Source organism: Crinia signifera, chromosome 1 (genome assembly GCF_055691185.1).
Source record: "Crinia signifera chromosome 1, ASM5569118v1, whole genome shotgun sequence".
Lineage (NCBI taxonomy): Eukaryota > Metazoa > Chordata > Amphibia > Anura > Myobatrachidae > Crinia > Crinia signifera.
The window spans coordinates 369,188,704-369,204,689 of NC_139217.1; the positions used below are offsets into that span (position 1 = coordinate 369,188,704).

Sequence of the window (15,986 nt, forward strand, 5' to 3'; positions counted from 1 at the left end):
AAGCAATGCATCAATACCCTAACAATGCACACACACCCCAACACAATGACACTTTCTCCAGCTCAGTATGTGCTAAGTAACCATGTACAAGAAGAGGAGGGATAAATAACAGAAATACTTAGCTACCTGTATAATTTAATCTAATACATTAAAACATACAGAGAAGTATCATCACTATTTTTATTTCTTGGATAAAATCCCATTTTAATCCTATAATCCAACAATTAAGTTCTGGGGTAGTCATAAACTCAATGGAGAGACCGGCAACTGCCCAAAATAACCAAATTGAGCTTACACACACTCCAATCTTGCTAACGATCGAATTATATATCACATCAGGTTGGTTGCATGTAATATAGCGTTGCTCCTGCACAAACTGAAGCAACCTTCATGCCATTTCCTTCTAGAGAGTGGCACATAAAAGTGGAATGAAATCTCTCTGATGTATTGTTTGTTGACCGCCAAAATGACACCAAATGATAGTGACATCACATGCAGCTGCGGGAGCAAGCATATTGAGCATACACACTGAGTGATGTAGACATCTGTCGATCCAATATGCCCAATATAATATTGCTCAGTGTGTACCCAGCTATAGCTGTTATTTTCATGAGATATGTCTAACTTCCACAACGCCTTGTGACTGGTATGTTGCAATACTCTAAAGGTGTTTTTAAAAAAAATTACAATTTGACTATGTTCAATGCGAAAAACAGGTCTATAGGTCCAATTAATAATTTGTGATATTTCTGTTTTGGTTGCATATGAAAGCCATTGCCAGAGGCTTAGGCCAAGTCAGGGCAATCTGTTTGCAAGGGGGCAAACAAGAAAAAAATAAGGAGATGCAATAGACAAGATAAAGAAAGGAGGATATGATGCAATAGGACACAGATGACCAGAAGAAACACACAGGGTAGAATTTGGAGTAGTTCAAATTTTGAATTTTAAAAATGGTTTTAACCATCTACAGTGTGTATTTTTTTGTGATGATTATTTATTTTTAGTTAATTAAAATCAAACCAAAACACTTGAGGTTGTTTTTGACAAAACCAAAACACTGTAATGAATTAGCCCCAAAACCAAAACACAGGGGTCCCTAGTTCTATTAGTAATTCTAATTGTTTTGATTTCACAAAACCTTATTTATCTTTGTGTTTGTGCTTAGGTGTTCTGTCATATTTTTATTTGATTCTTTCAAATAAATTCAATAAAAATACATTTTAAAAAGTGCTTTAAACACAAAAATCAAATGTCATCATTCATCAAACAGCATGTTCTCTACAGTGGCTCATGTTTACACGTTCGTAAATTAACTAAAGTCTAGCTAACAATAAAAGCTTGTTGTGCTAGTACAGTACCTATCAATATACTGGAAGCTCTATGTTTTATACAAATGGCTGACCCATTTTGGGTACGAGGGAACACAAAGTTTAGCAATTCTGGATAACAGGATTGTACTGTATAATATGCTGCCTACATAATATGAAGGAGAATTGAATGACTGTATTATAACTCATGGATAATAGACGGTTGTGTAGTTGGAATGCACTATATGCTGCACAATTGGTAAAGCATTTAACCAAATGAACAGAAGTTTTTGCAGGTCAGCAAAGATGTGACAATTGTAAAATATCAGGACCAGACATTGGGCAAAATGTAATAGGGTGCAATTTTTTAGACAGCTAAAAAAATCGCACCATATTGCACATGTCAAATGTGGGGTTTTCTTTTTAACAAAATTTGCACATGTAATAGGCAGCAATGATTTCAGAAAAGTCAGAATTCGTATTTGATTTCTGGCGATTGTTGGTCACAGAAATGTGCGAATTTTGGTCACAGAAATATGCAAATTTTGATAATGAAAATGTGTACATTTTTACACATGGTAATGCATGGTTTTTGATAATACTTTTTTAAAAACGGCGTGGAGTCCAAACCAGCCCTGGACTCATTGAGCCAGTCCTGGTTCCAAAAATATGGGGGACCCCAGGGAGGGTCGTCGGGGAAATTTCTCACCTTGACAAAGGGGCATACCAGCCCCAAAACGTTGGTTGATTTTGCATTACAGTTTATACATATATACCGTGACAAATACAGGACAGCATGCCGGAACAATCACTATAACCACCACAGGAGTCAGACTGTAGGCAACATTTTAGATATCACACCAATGCCACCGTTATCCAGTTCCTTTTGGCAGGCACAAGTGCACTGCTTCCGCTTCACCGCTGGTCTTTCAGTCACAGGAGCTGTTCTCTGATTGTAAAAAATGGGGCACAAACAATAAGGGTGGGGATGGGAGGCAATGGCCCATGTGCCCGTCACCCCCAGACCCACAACTGGGTACAGTCAAAGTACATGACTAGTCTCTAAAATCTCTACAATGACAGCCCAGAATCAACGCATAGTGGGATGTGTATCAAGCATCCTAAGGAGCGCAGAAGCAGGTAATTGGTGAAGCTGACCATAGCAACAACTCAGCTCCTAGCCAGCCAGTAAAATGTATAAAATGGTAGGTAGATGCTGATAGGTTGCTGTAGACCCAACTTCTCAACTCTTATTACGGATACATATCTTCTTTTATTTCACACACCAAGACTACAGACACAAATCTCTGCATGGGAGTGACCCTAGACATGAAAATATATTGCATTAAGCTTGACGGGTTGGAGCAAAGTCATATTTAGTTCATGCAAAAATGTATCTTTATAGTGCCACACAAAAGTTATATAATCTCCCACACCATTGTGGTATGTATTATTTAAAAAAAAAAATTATATAATTGGAAGCATGAGTAAGAATTATATTTATATTAAAGTATATATCAAATCCCACATAATGTACTTACAGCAATAAAGAATAACAAAATAAGTACAGTGTTTTATATTCCAGCATACTTCTAAGCAATAAGTAATAATAATAGTCATTTTATGTTAAATGCACAAATCTAGTGATTTGTTTCCCACTACGAAAATTTGCCTGCAAAACTTTACTATTAAGTAAATGGAAAATATCTTTTTGCAAATGTGTTTTCGTAAAAGTAACATTACAATGACACACATTAGTCATATAAAAGGTGTCTATACCGTCTGAAAAGAATAATACATTTGCCTTATATTCTAAACCCTTTTTCCCATGCAGCACTATCTACTGGGTCAAATGAATGTGTATGATAAAACCCGAGACCCTTGAGATCATGGCAACTCGATGGACAAAATTACTCCTAAACATTAAAATGAAACCAAAATGATCTGTATCAATCTTCCTGGATATGGACAGGGGTGCCGGATGACACTCCGACAGGGGGGATCCTGACAGTCTGTATCTCAACGTCGGGATCCTGACTGCCGGTGCTCCAACAAGTTGGATCCCAACTCGCAGGGGCTATTCTCCATTGTGGGGTTCCACAACCCGCATAGAAGGAGAATAGAACCTGTGGTGAGTGTAGTGAGCAACCGGGCCCGCAGCATGGCGAGCGCAGCAAGCCCGAAAGGGGCTTCTTTGCGCTCACCCCCCTGTCGGAGCACCGGCAGTCGGGATCCCGACATCGGGATACTGACTGTCAGGATCCCCACTGTCGGAGCCCCATACCACACCCAGTGACAGAGCGAGCTATGAAGACAAAGATTGGAGGTAGGAGCAAATAGGGACTAAGCCGTCATTCTGACAGGCTTTTAACTAGTTATCAATCATTCATAATGTGCTATTCCATAGCACAGGCAAGTGCAATTCAGTGACAATAAATAACATGAATACTGACTAATACAACCAAGTTAACAAGTTAACCTCACCTACATAGTCTGTAGTTAGCACTTAACTAATTTTTTTTTGTCATTGTTTCAGTTTTTCACAAATATTGCAACTAGTCTAAAGAACAGAGCAGTAGGAGTTGAGAATATAGAATAGAGTATGATATATATACACCTCTGAACTTTGAAAGTCCCAAGAGCAGGACTTGCCGCAGCAGAGGTGCAGCCGCAGCAAAACAGGGCAGAGGACACAGACGGAGGGGCAGGGCCTCTGGTAGAGGGGGTAGTGCTCAGCCCCACAACCCCCCATTTGCGCATGTCTGCACCCAGCACTCCCTGAGCAGCTGGGCAGCCCCCAACTTAGTCTCTGCACTGAATCCAGTGATCACTGGCTCCCCCAACTTGCCTCTGCCCCCCCTGTGGACACTGCAATTATTCAGACTGTCCCTCTGTAATCAGGACAGTTGGGAGGTATGTATATATTAGATAGATAGATTAGGGAATACCTCCTGCCAACTGCAGCAACCTGATGCTGAGAATCCCGACGCCGGGGTTATGATGCCGGCATTCAGAGTGATGTCGGTATTCTGGCACTGGTATTGTGGTCTCGAGTCGTGAGCCTGGTGCCAGGATTTCAACTGACAACATACTGACGCCATTATTTTAACCACTTTCCATATAATAGAAATGCACATATATTCATACAGTATATGTTCATTAAAATAATTGTTGGTTTTATAAAAAAAAAATGATAATGGGGATTTTAGGAGCAAACTGGCCACTAATTAGCTATGCAAAGCACAAGTGCTTACTGTGTATCTGTGGAAATTAATTTGCATGAGTATCAAGCCTCATTCAAAACTAGCCAGGGAGATAAATTAAGACATAAATGATGGGTTTGGCTAGCTGCCATACTGTGTGAAACATATCCCAGCCTTTATTTATTTCCACACCATGGGAAACACTGTGCTCCCCTGGGACCACTACATAATAGCACACACAGCACTGAGTGACTTTGTAAATTACAATTGTTGTACTGAAAATCTCTATTTTTTTAGGTAAAAAATGTTTTTAACCTTTTGAGTTCCAACATCTCTATGAGAGATGCGCAAAATATATGCTAAAATGGCCAACATTGCTCACATTTGATATATACATTAAAATAAAAAAATGTTGTTTAAAATAAAAATGTTGTGTAAAACAAAAAATGATTATATTTCCTATATAAGGTAAATGTTACATATCATTATGATGAATAAAAATGTTTGTTTGACAATTTTCACACCTATTTTGACAAATCTCCTTGGCACTCAAAGGTTAATGCTGTTACTCCAACTACCAGACAGTGGGGCAGATGTATTAAGCCTTAACAAGAGATAAATGCAAGGGTGATAAGGAGAGATAAACGTCCAGCCAATCAGCTCCTTACTGACTTTTTTCAAACACAGCCTGTAACATGGCAGTTAGCAGGTGATTGGCTGGACGGTTATCTCTCCTTAACACCCTTGGATTTATCTCTTGTTAAAGCTTAATACATCTGCCCCGATATTGTCTCCAGTAAATGCACAATCAAGGAAAGATGCTTTCAATGAAGGATGTATATTGTGCTCAAAATATTATTATTAAGTATTAATGCTGGAAACCTTTCCAAGATTTTTAAACTTGTTTTGATAAAATCCCAATGCAACAAATCACTAATATCTACTGTACATAGTGCCAAATATCTGAAGGCAGTATATATACGCCACCACTAGGCAGTGTTATGTTATTGCCTAGGCCGCCGGCCACTGGGGGGCGGTAGTTAGGAGCAAGGACCCCCGGATGCAGGTGTGAGTGAGAAGCAAAGCTGGGGCAGGGAAGTCCTCCTGGAGGACAAAGCTATGATGGGGGTGTGCCTGACCGCAGTGGACAGCAGTGGATCTGCGGTGATCACGGTATGAGGGCAGCTCTGGTGGACAAGGAGAGGGCATTTGATGTGATTCCGCATCTCACCCTCGCCCCCCCCCCCCCCCCCCCTGAGCAGTACAGTGACTTTTTTTATGAGCCTACAGATGTTATTTCATGCCCTACCATCCACTAGGGTGAGGAAGGAGAATAGAATAGTGTGCGGAGCGTAGCGAGGCACCGTGGCCAAAGCATGGTATGCTTTGATGGTGTCCATGTCGACCATGTTGACCTTTTTTTTGGGGTTGACCTTCAGTGGTCGACCCAATGCATGTTAACAATTTCTTAAAAATTTCTACATGTATCCTGTAACCTTTTATACACACAAATACCTGCAGATCTCCGTGTCCTGCTCTGCTTGTCAGATATTAGGAAGGCCAGAGCAGGACTATGGAAATGGACCAAAGCCTCTTCTAATGCCATCTGAAGATTGTGTTTAGAAATGCTTGGTTTAAAAAAAATCCCATTTTGGTAGTTTTGGAATGATCGCAATTCTTATTCCAGACAGGAAATGCAATCAAGATTCGAATCAGATGATAATTTAAGTGTATGATGAAGATGTTTGCACAATCTTATTTCAAGAGCACTTTGATACATTTAAACAAAACTAAAATAATTGAAAAGATTGTGAATACATCCGTTTCACTTTATTTTAGTAAAAAATATTGATAAATATGCCCCTATAACTTGATAAACAGTACATCACAATATAATAGCAGCACAACAAATGGATAAGTATTATGAAATACACATGACACTAATACAGGAATCCCCGACTCCTCTGTTCTTCCAAATCATCCAGTTCCTCTCTCTCTCTCTCTCTCCATTTTCCCCTTCCTCGTCTCTTGCTTGCCACCCTCATGCCTTGGCAGGAGACCGCTGTGTCTGTTTAGCATATTTATAGGCATGCTTGTGTTGACAGCTCACATTTCCATAATGCATTTAAATGAGGAGACTGTTTGGCTTTTCTTATCTTTCTCCAGTCACCCATGATCCATCTTAAAATAGCAATGCCACTTGCTCACCAACTTAGTTAAGCTGCAAAGTTCAGTATAGTAACCTTTACTAAGGGTGCTGCCCTTGCGGTGGTAACTAAAATGAATGAAATTGCAGGAATACTGCACCAGCCCCAATGAGGGTGCCTGATGAAGATTACTAAGAACACCATTTACAATAGTCTTTAGATGATTACTTGTTTCGATGCTCCAGCTGTTTGACCCCAGCAGTGCTTTGCTCCATGAAATCTTAAACGCTTTAGTAAAATGATATGTTTTTTCTATGATTTGACACAGCTGGTTACTTTCCTACTCATGCAGCGATGTGAACTGGTTTTCAAGCAAGAAAACTCCTACAAAGGACGTCTAAATGTTGCTTCTCTATGGGCTGCTGACGCCTTTTGTTTAAAATATGTTTTTATGTTTCTTTGTTGAAGCTGAAAAGCAGAAAACGTTTACATTCACCTTGGTAAATAGATTTAGAATTCCGTTTTATAATCAGAGATCCTTTGCCTCTACCCAATGCAAAAATTAAGCTGCCATGAAATGAAAAGCACCGACTGTCACTTATGGAAGCGGAGCAGCCAGTATTTCCAGACACTGACACAAATCTTTGGAAACAGATTTTTTAAACAAACACACACAAAAAAAAGCTTCTATTTGTCAATGTATTTACTGTATATCCAATTTACCTGACATCATATATAATAGATATCATCTCATAAATAAATTATTTCTAGATTTGAGGTTAGAGAAGGTCACTGTCATATGTAAACGTGTTACCTTTATTCATTCTGTTATATATTCCATCAGGGAACACATTTCAAAATACATTACATCTAGTAATAAGGTAAGGAACGTATGAACAGATAGCTGAAGCAAACACGAATAATATAATATATGAAATCAGACAGCGATCCAGGAATATGTTCATACCATGGTTATACCAGGGAACCTCTGTACCCTTTACCAACTTTTCTGTCCCTGGCATATGAAGCTGGGAATAGGAAGTCCTAAATATGGGTCTGGTGGTTCTCCGGGGTGCAGGGTGCTGAGCAAGGCACTGTACATGCCATAAAGGAGTGGAGGGCTCTTAACCATATGCACTGCGCTATGACCCAAGTTGCTCACCCCTAGTGCTTTCATCATTACAATACAGCAGCAGACCTACGGTATTAGTGTTCTTTTTGAAGAGCCTGAAAAAGAGATCTGATAGGACTTGATATTTTGCTGTTGGTATGTTGTCAATATATCCCAGTGGTATTGTGTGTGATTTTTTTCTATTTACTGTATAGGACAGGGCTTGAATAAAAGTGCTGGATTTTGTCTGAAATGTAATAAGTGGCTTCCAGACTGCTAGGCAAACTAAATGTGGTGCCCTCCATGAATGAAACTGCATGCACACAATAAAATATAGTCTAGTGTGGATGGCACATAATGACATCTCAATAATACCCCTTTCACACTAGAATATGCAGGGACACTGGGCCTTATTCTGGTTGGTGCGGCCGGGCCGTACGCGTACGTCCCGGGATTTTTTATGATCTGCGCATGCGTACATTCGCTAATGCACAGGCGCGAACTCCCCAAAACGCTTACGGACGGGCCTCTACGTGCGAAAAAACCTATACGCGAGTGTACGGGCATTGGGGGCGGCTTAGGGGCGTGAAGAGGGGAGCGGCCGAAATAATGAGGGAAAATGGGCGTAAATATGGGCGTACACAGGGGTGTGCACCAAAAATGAGCGGTGCTACTACCGCACGATCGACTAAGGCACCGTTCATTTCGGACACAAAACAGGCGGCCGCCAACCGCCATCTCAAACCACCCCTACAGATACCGCATGCCAGCGTGCGCCTGGATTTGCTAATTTACGCTGATTACTACCAAACACATACACCTGAATGTAATACCAATGCTGCAGTCTATTAAGTCCAAACCATGATTTCACTACCTGCAAGCCTACACACAGCACTCAAACACATTGGAAGCTTATCTTTCGAAACTTCTCTACATTTAAAGGGTTGTTTAATTTAAGGTAAGAATCTTTGTTAGACCTGCTTATATATGCTAAGGTAGGTATTTGTTAAACAGTTATACACATTCACTACGTGCTTTCATAGACTTTACACAGTAGCACACTCAATCTACACAAGTCGACATGTGTCAACGTGTTCACTCTAATACAAACATAGGTTTTGTATTTAGGATACAATAACATAAACCACATCTAACACCTACAAAGGATGTTTCAGCAATGTTTTAAGCCCATGGCCACTATTTTGCACATTAATTAATTCAATCAATTAATTAATTTTCATAATTATAGTTGAAAGGCAAGATTTGCAGGTCCATATATGTGAAGGGTATGTCAGCGTACACGGACGTACGCTCACTCTCACGAGCGGTGACATAAGCTGACTTTTCTATTGAAAACAATAGGGACCCGTCCGTGCAAGCTGGCGTACGCTCAGATAGCCGCAAGAAGTCGGTGGGAAGACGGACGAGAGACGTCCGTAAACGGTGGTGTACGCTCAATTGTACGCCAGTTGTCGGAGTGTAAGGGCTGGCCCGTCCGTGTACGTTGGCGTACGCACATTTGTACGCCACTCCCCTTCGACGTTGTTTCTGCCCGTACGTATGCGGCTGAGTTGTGGGTGGACTTAACCCCAACGGCCGCGTACGGATAGCGTACGTTGTTTTGGAACGTACGCACGTTTGGCCGCTCCAACCAGAATAAGGCCCTATATCAGGCATTTGGTCCCCGGATCATGCAGAGACATTCCCAGGTTGGCCCCTTTAACACCAGCCTAGTCTTTCTGGTCTTTCTGGTGTGAGCGGGAGAGATAGTGCGGGCAGCGTGAGGTGGGGCTCCATGTCCCCATAGCGGCGGCAGGGATGGGTGGTGTCACCCAGCAGCCCCGTGTACAAGCTGCGGGTGAGGGCTCCATGTCCCTACAGCAACAGGCAGGGGAAGCAGCGCCTGGCAGCTCTATGTTCCCGCAGCGACGTGCAGAGGGCGGCACCTGGCAGATCCATGTCTCATGATGGGTGGGGGGCAGCACATGGCAGCAGGTTCCCATCAAGGACCAGAGAGCCGGGTAAGTATCTTTCACACCTGCCTGTATCCCGGGCTGGTTGCGGGAGCAACCCTGCTAGCTTTCAGGGTTGAATTCCCGGGATTTTGGCCTGGAACCTTTTACACCAGAGCTAGTCGCGGCCCGGGAATTCAGGCTGCTGTGAAAGGGGTATTAGAGACCAAAGGTTAACCCAACAATGACCTCATGTTTCCCTAAGGTATCCATCTATCAATCTACAGTATCTATCTATCTATCTATCTATCTAGTTGTGTGAAGACAAAATTGAATTACATCTTATAGCTAAAGCAGAAAGAAGGAGTCGGCTCCGTAACAAAATCTATATCTTTTAATCTTCTGATATTATACTAGAAGGCCCTGACCTTGTTGGCTGTGAGCAAATTACCTTTATGAAACTGGTGTTTGTGTTGAATATTATTCTTTGGAAGTTATGAGCCTCTCAATATACATTTTTATTTCCTTAATTTCATAAAGTATTCACTGCTAGATTTCTGCCACCTGTTGTACTAAACTATGGGGGGGAATTCAGGACCGCTATTTGCCTGTCCGATGCTAGTGCTATGCGCATGCAGGAATATGTGCACGTGCAAACCCCCGGAGTGAACATCTTTGGGGAGTTTCACACTCGCTTGGTTGTTTACTCCAGGATGGGTGGGCAGGGGCCGGACACAAGAGACCCGTATCTCTGCAAACGCATGTGTGTCGATGCCTGCTTGGGGTGGGCGGCTGGTGTTACATGACATCAGAACCCGCCCCAAATTTGGCTATCCGCAGCCAGAATAAAAGTCAGTCTAAACTGACTTTTATTAGTGAAGGTGAGAAATATCATTTGGTGGTGAGCGACCATTGAATGATTTCTCTCCCCTGTGGCCGAATGCGATGTGTATGAGAACGCATCTGCTCACATGCTAGTGTGACGGATTCAGGCGGCAGGGGGTGGATGTTCGTCGGAGCTGCAGAGGGCCGAATACACGCGAATACAAGCAGCCTAGCAATCAGGTCTGAATCAGGCCCTAGGTTAGATCAGGATATCAACCAAATGTTTGTAACTTGCTATAACAATTGTGGACCAAAGGGATTATCCAGAGTGGATCACTATTGTGTGACTTCACAATCGTATCGATTATCAAATGACTGCGCATGTGTACGGATCATAGCGCGCATGCGCAATGCCAAATAGCAGCAAAAATATCTAATTGCAAACCCTTCACAATTTGATGGGCAGGTCGTAATTGTTTGAAGGTGGATCCTTCCATGGTTATAGAATTACATCTGGCCCCAGAAGAGCAGATTGCAAAATATTCACAATGCACCTGCACTTCACCTGGGCAGCAGCTAACTACTCGCTGTCATCTGCAAATTTACAGATCAGCGATCAGGTCTGAATCAGCACTCAATTAGAATGTGATTTACACTTTTTGGCAATAATTGTTAGGCATTACATAGTTCTGGTAACTGAACTAAAAATATGGTAAATACTGTACATACAGTCAGGGCTATTTTTGTGCAGGCTCCAGCAGGAACTGAGGCCCTTATTCTAGTTCACTCTTTCTGACAAAATATTTCTTAGATAGACAAAACCATGTGCACTGCAGGTGAGGCTGGTGTTACTTGTGCAGAGATAATTCGATTTGGGTGGGGTTTTACACCTGCCTCACCTGCAGTGCACATGGATTTGTCCATCTAAGAAATATTTTGTCAGAAAGAGTGAACTAGAATAAGGGCCTCAGTTCCTGCTGGAGCCTGCACAAAAATAGCCCTGCATACAGTATATTTGCTTGCCTACTCAGGAAGCACAATGGCATGAGATAAAGTTACCATTCGATAGCATGGAACATCCCTACAGATTTATATGTCCAATACATCTGGTGGGAACAAAAATCTGGTAATGCACGGGATCATATGAGAATGGAACATGCTTCCAAACACTATACAATATATGTATTTGTATGTATAAAATGAATAAGGTCATATGTATCATTAAAAAACTGTGCATATATATGATTTTAATGCATAAAGGGACTTACATTAGTAGTAAAAAAAAATACAGGGAACACATGTCTTTTTAAGGCATGGTACCCACAAGTGTACAAGGAACGAGCCAATTCAATTCCTAAATTTGGGCTGCCCACAAAGGTTCGGTACCAAAGCCATGTATCATGAAAGAATTGGAGTTTTCAGGTGGTTTAGGACCCCTACTACACTAACAGATGATTGGCAGAACATCTTTGTAGTGTGACTGTACAGTATGCTCACATTAGCGAGTAAAATAAGACTCTTATTCTGATTTGCTGTCTCACATATATTGTTTGAAAGCTGGTAGACATGAAAGAATTTAAATATGTAATAGAACAGATCTGTCTTTTCCTAGTCCTCATCCCTCCCCTCCCTCCCCTCCACTTTGAACACTTAAAATTAGTAAATGATGGCAAAATATCATGAATAATTCAATACAAATCTTTGCTTTTATGTCCGGCATATTGTAAAAGAAATTACGGGGATTATTGCGTAGAGAAAAGAAGACAAATATAAATTCACTGTAACCCATAAGGGGGAAATTTAGATAGCTAGTCCAATCAGAATACTTTTTATTCATTTAGCACCTTCTAGTAGATAATAGATAGTATCTGATTGGTTGGCCGTAGCAACATCCCCTGTGAAGTAGACCTCCCAGCTTAGTAAATTTCAGCCGTAGTTACTAATTTTGCAGTTACTAGTACTGTCTCATGTGGTAAAACAAATAAAATGGATGTTTTGTTTGTTTCTATGGGTAAGTGCACAGCTGCTTTTTGTTAAAAGAACCCAACTGTGTTATGCCAAATAAGATTGTGGGTCTCTACAATCTTTTATCTTATGATTGCGTCAGCAATGAGGTTTACAGCAATATACTTTTGTTCCCCAACATTCCTAACACCATCTACTTTTTATCAATTGTCTATGGAGATAAATCCCAGGAAGACTGACATTGTGCTTTACGGCCATCTCTTTTACAGGGCAAATTACAGACAATCTGACAAGGGTAAACATGCTGTGCTTTTGTCTCTGAATATTGTGCCACACTGTTATAGCTTCTCAGCCAAGGACATTATCTTCAAATACTATTTGTGCAAAGGAATGAAATACTGCGTTTTAAACACATAGGCAAAATGGCATACATATAAATGAAAGGGTACATTTCTAATATAGTAAGACATGTATGTTACTGAAGTAATGTGTCTATTACAAATGTTTCTATAAAAAAGAGGGGGCAGACTAGAAAGGCCAAGTGTTCCTGTTCAATTCTATGTCTCTATGCTTTTTGTTCTATAGCAACTATGTGCTCATACAGTACTTCAGGACAGGTGTGAACAGATAGTGTAGAAATAAGAAGTCATGTAGAGTGATATATCGCTATCATTTTTTTCTTTCCTTATGTATTTGAATATATGGATATATCATTATTTACATATTAACGGAATAAAAATATCTAGATGATTTAGGGGGATATTCAATCAAGGGTCACGACCATCGGGCTAGCCCGACAGCCGTGACCCTGTCCCACTCTCAGCCGGCTCGACGTGAAATCGGCAGGCGGGATTCAATGTCCTGCCTGCCGAACGCCAAAAAGGGGGTGTGGTCGCGAGATACAGCTGTGGATCGCCGAGCTGTGGCCGGGAGGTTGACAATCCACAGCCGTTCTCAGCAGAACGGACCCGACTGCTTCTAAAGTCAAGCCCATTCTGCCGAGATCCCTGTTCAATGCTGTCGGGGAAGACTGCATTGAATAGGGCCCACCACTATTTCCCCCATGGGGAATAGCAGCGGGAGATTGAATACCCCCACTAAATCTAACAGTGATGTAACAATAGAGGGTGAGGATGCAGCTGCCATGTAGCAAAGCGACTTGGGGGAAAATCCGACTGTACCCTCTAGGAAAAAATATTCTTCATTTTTTGGGTTTTTAGTTGCTGCTGCCATGCCGGGTTCAGGGCCCGCAATGTACTTACTGGAAGGTAGAATGAAGGAGGGAGGAGACGCAACCAGGGCTGTGCGGCTGACAGAAGTGCACTGTATAGTGCCACATCAATCAGCCGCACAGTCACATTTACAATTCTCTAAAACAATCAGCTTCACCTCCCGACTTAAAAATGAAGAAAAAAATAAATTAACAGTTATACATTTTAGAGGGTACAGTGGAATTACTTTTGGGGCCCCCAAGCATCATAACAGCTGCATCCCCTGCACCCTGTATAGTTAGGGGGCATGTTTGTCCATCTTTGCCCCCTCCAATCCGTCCATCTACAGTATGCCCCATCCCGTCTGTCTAATTATGCCCCATCTCGTCCGTCTATGATCCTCATGTCCATTCCTCTATGCCCCTTGCATCTATTCCTCTATGCCCTCTCCCATATGTTTGTCTATGCGCCATTCCGTCCATCCGTCTATGCCTCCTCCTGTCCGTCCTTCTGTACTACCCATATGGTGCTCTATCCATCCATCTGTCCATTTATGCCCCCATGTTGTGCTCTATCCATCCCCTCCTGTCTGTCCATCTATGCCACCAAATGGTTCCCTGTCTGTCCATCTGTTCATTAATGCCACCAATGTCCATCTATGCCCTCATATGGTGCTCTGTTTATCCATCTGTCTGCCCGTATCCCAGTCCATCATCGAAGCCCCCCAGTCCATCTGTGTTGTAGCCAAGTAGTGTCTCTCGAGCTTGCTACTTCTCCCTCTCTCTCCCACCTCTCCTTATCATTCTATCTTGCTCCTTTCTTTCTCTCCCTGAATCGATCTCTCTCTGTCTTTCTCTCATCAGGATCACAAGCTGTATAAATTATTTTGCGCTAACTTTTCTTCTGGTTTTGACTATATAGTCAAAATCAGAAGGTCTATGCACCTTTAGTGTCAATGATTGGCCATTGCAGAAAGGGGTGTGTTTTCTTGCAGTTTTCTGGATATATAACTTCCTGAGAAAGCTTGTTGTTCTGAAGATTTCACCTCCTGTCTGCCATGTATTAGTTTTTCTTGCTAGCCTTTTCGTTTGAGGCAGTTGAAATAGTTGCGTTGTAAGGTGGTTTTGCTTTTGTGAGTTGCTGATATCCCCCCTACTCCCCCATGGATCCAGGAAAACAAACATTTTTGCACTTTTCCCCCATCAAATGCACCGCACATTATTCACGAAAGGATATTCACTTCTGTTGTTTAAAATTATATAACGTCTTTCTTTTGTATGTAATTGTGACTGCATACCAAATTTTGTTACATTGTTTGGCTAGAAAACACTTTTGCTCCCTACTGTTCGTGAGACCCCAATGCAGAACAGTGATGCTGCAAAGCAGTGGGGAAGAAGGTGCTGGTGGTAATGGTGGTGATGTTGGGCAGCAGCACATGCGCAGCACATAAACAGTGTATTTTTTACAAGCTCTGTTCCAGCATGCAAAAACAGATACATCTGTGTGATGTAATCAATAATCACACTGCTGATTGGGCCTAAATGATCACAGTACATCCGCATCCTCAGATATGGATGGTGATATATCGGCTACTGCACTTAAACATTTTTCTACATTCTGGTGATATCTAGTAATGTTTAATCATTCATACATTTTATTTCTTTTTGCAAGACTTCTTTCACATCTTTTAAATAAATCAAAATTGCTAAATTAACATTGGAGTAGCAAGAAATGTCTTTAGATATACGGCCATGACAGGTGCTACATTGCAGCATTTCACGAATAAATTCAGAGGGGTAAATTTACTAAGATGGGAGTTATATTGCAGATGGGATGTTGCCAATAGCAGCCAATTAGATTCTACTTCTTATTTATTGTTTATTGGTTGCTATGGGCAACATCCCATCTTCAATAGAACACCCACCTTAGTAAAATTACCCCAGAGACTCAGTTGCACACTGATATACAAGTGTCACATATAACAGTAAACAGCACGGACTCTTGGTGAATCATGCATTTTCGAGAGACGCAAAAAGACTTTTGATAGTAGCTGAGAGGAACTGTTTGTTGCGACTGCAGCAATGATGTATGAGGACACATCTGTACTGTAATTACCTGCACTTTTTATATACATTATATATACTTAGCATCAATTGAAGTGATGGTCTATTTTTGGTATGTTGACAGTGAGGGCCATGGCTTGCTGCCAGTCAGTCACACCCACCAGTCATGTCCCTTCCCGGAATGTGTAAACTTTATGTATAC

General features: G+C 41.5%; 1 protein-coding gene across 1 annotated transcript in view; it reads right to left on the reverse strand.

The window, feature by feature from the left end:
• TMEM132B (transmembrane protein 132B) overlaps positions 1-15,986 on the reverse strand; it is a 486,016-nt gene that overhangs the window by 280,240 nt on the left and 189,790 nt on the right. The gene's annotated exons all lie outside the window — the stretch shown is intronic.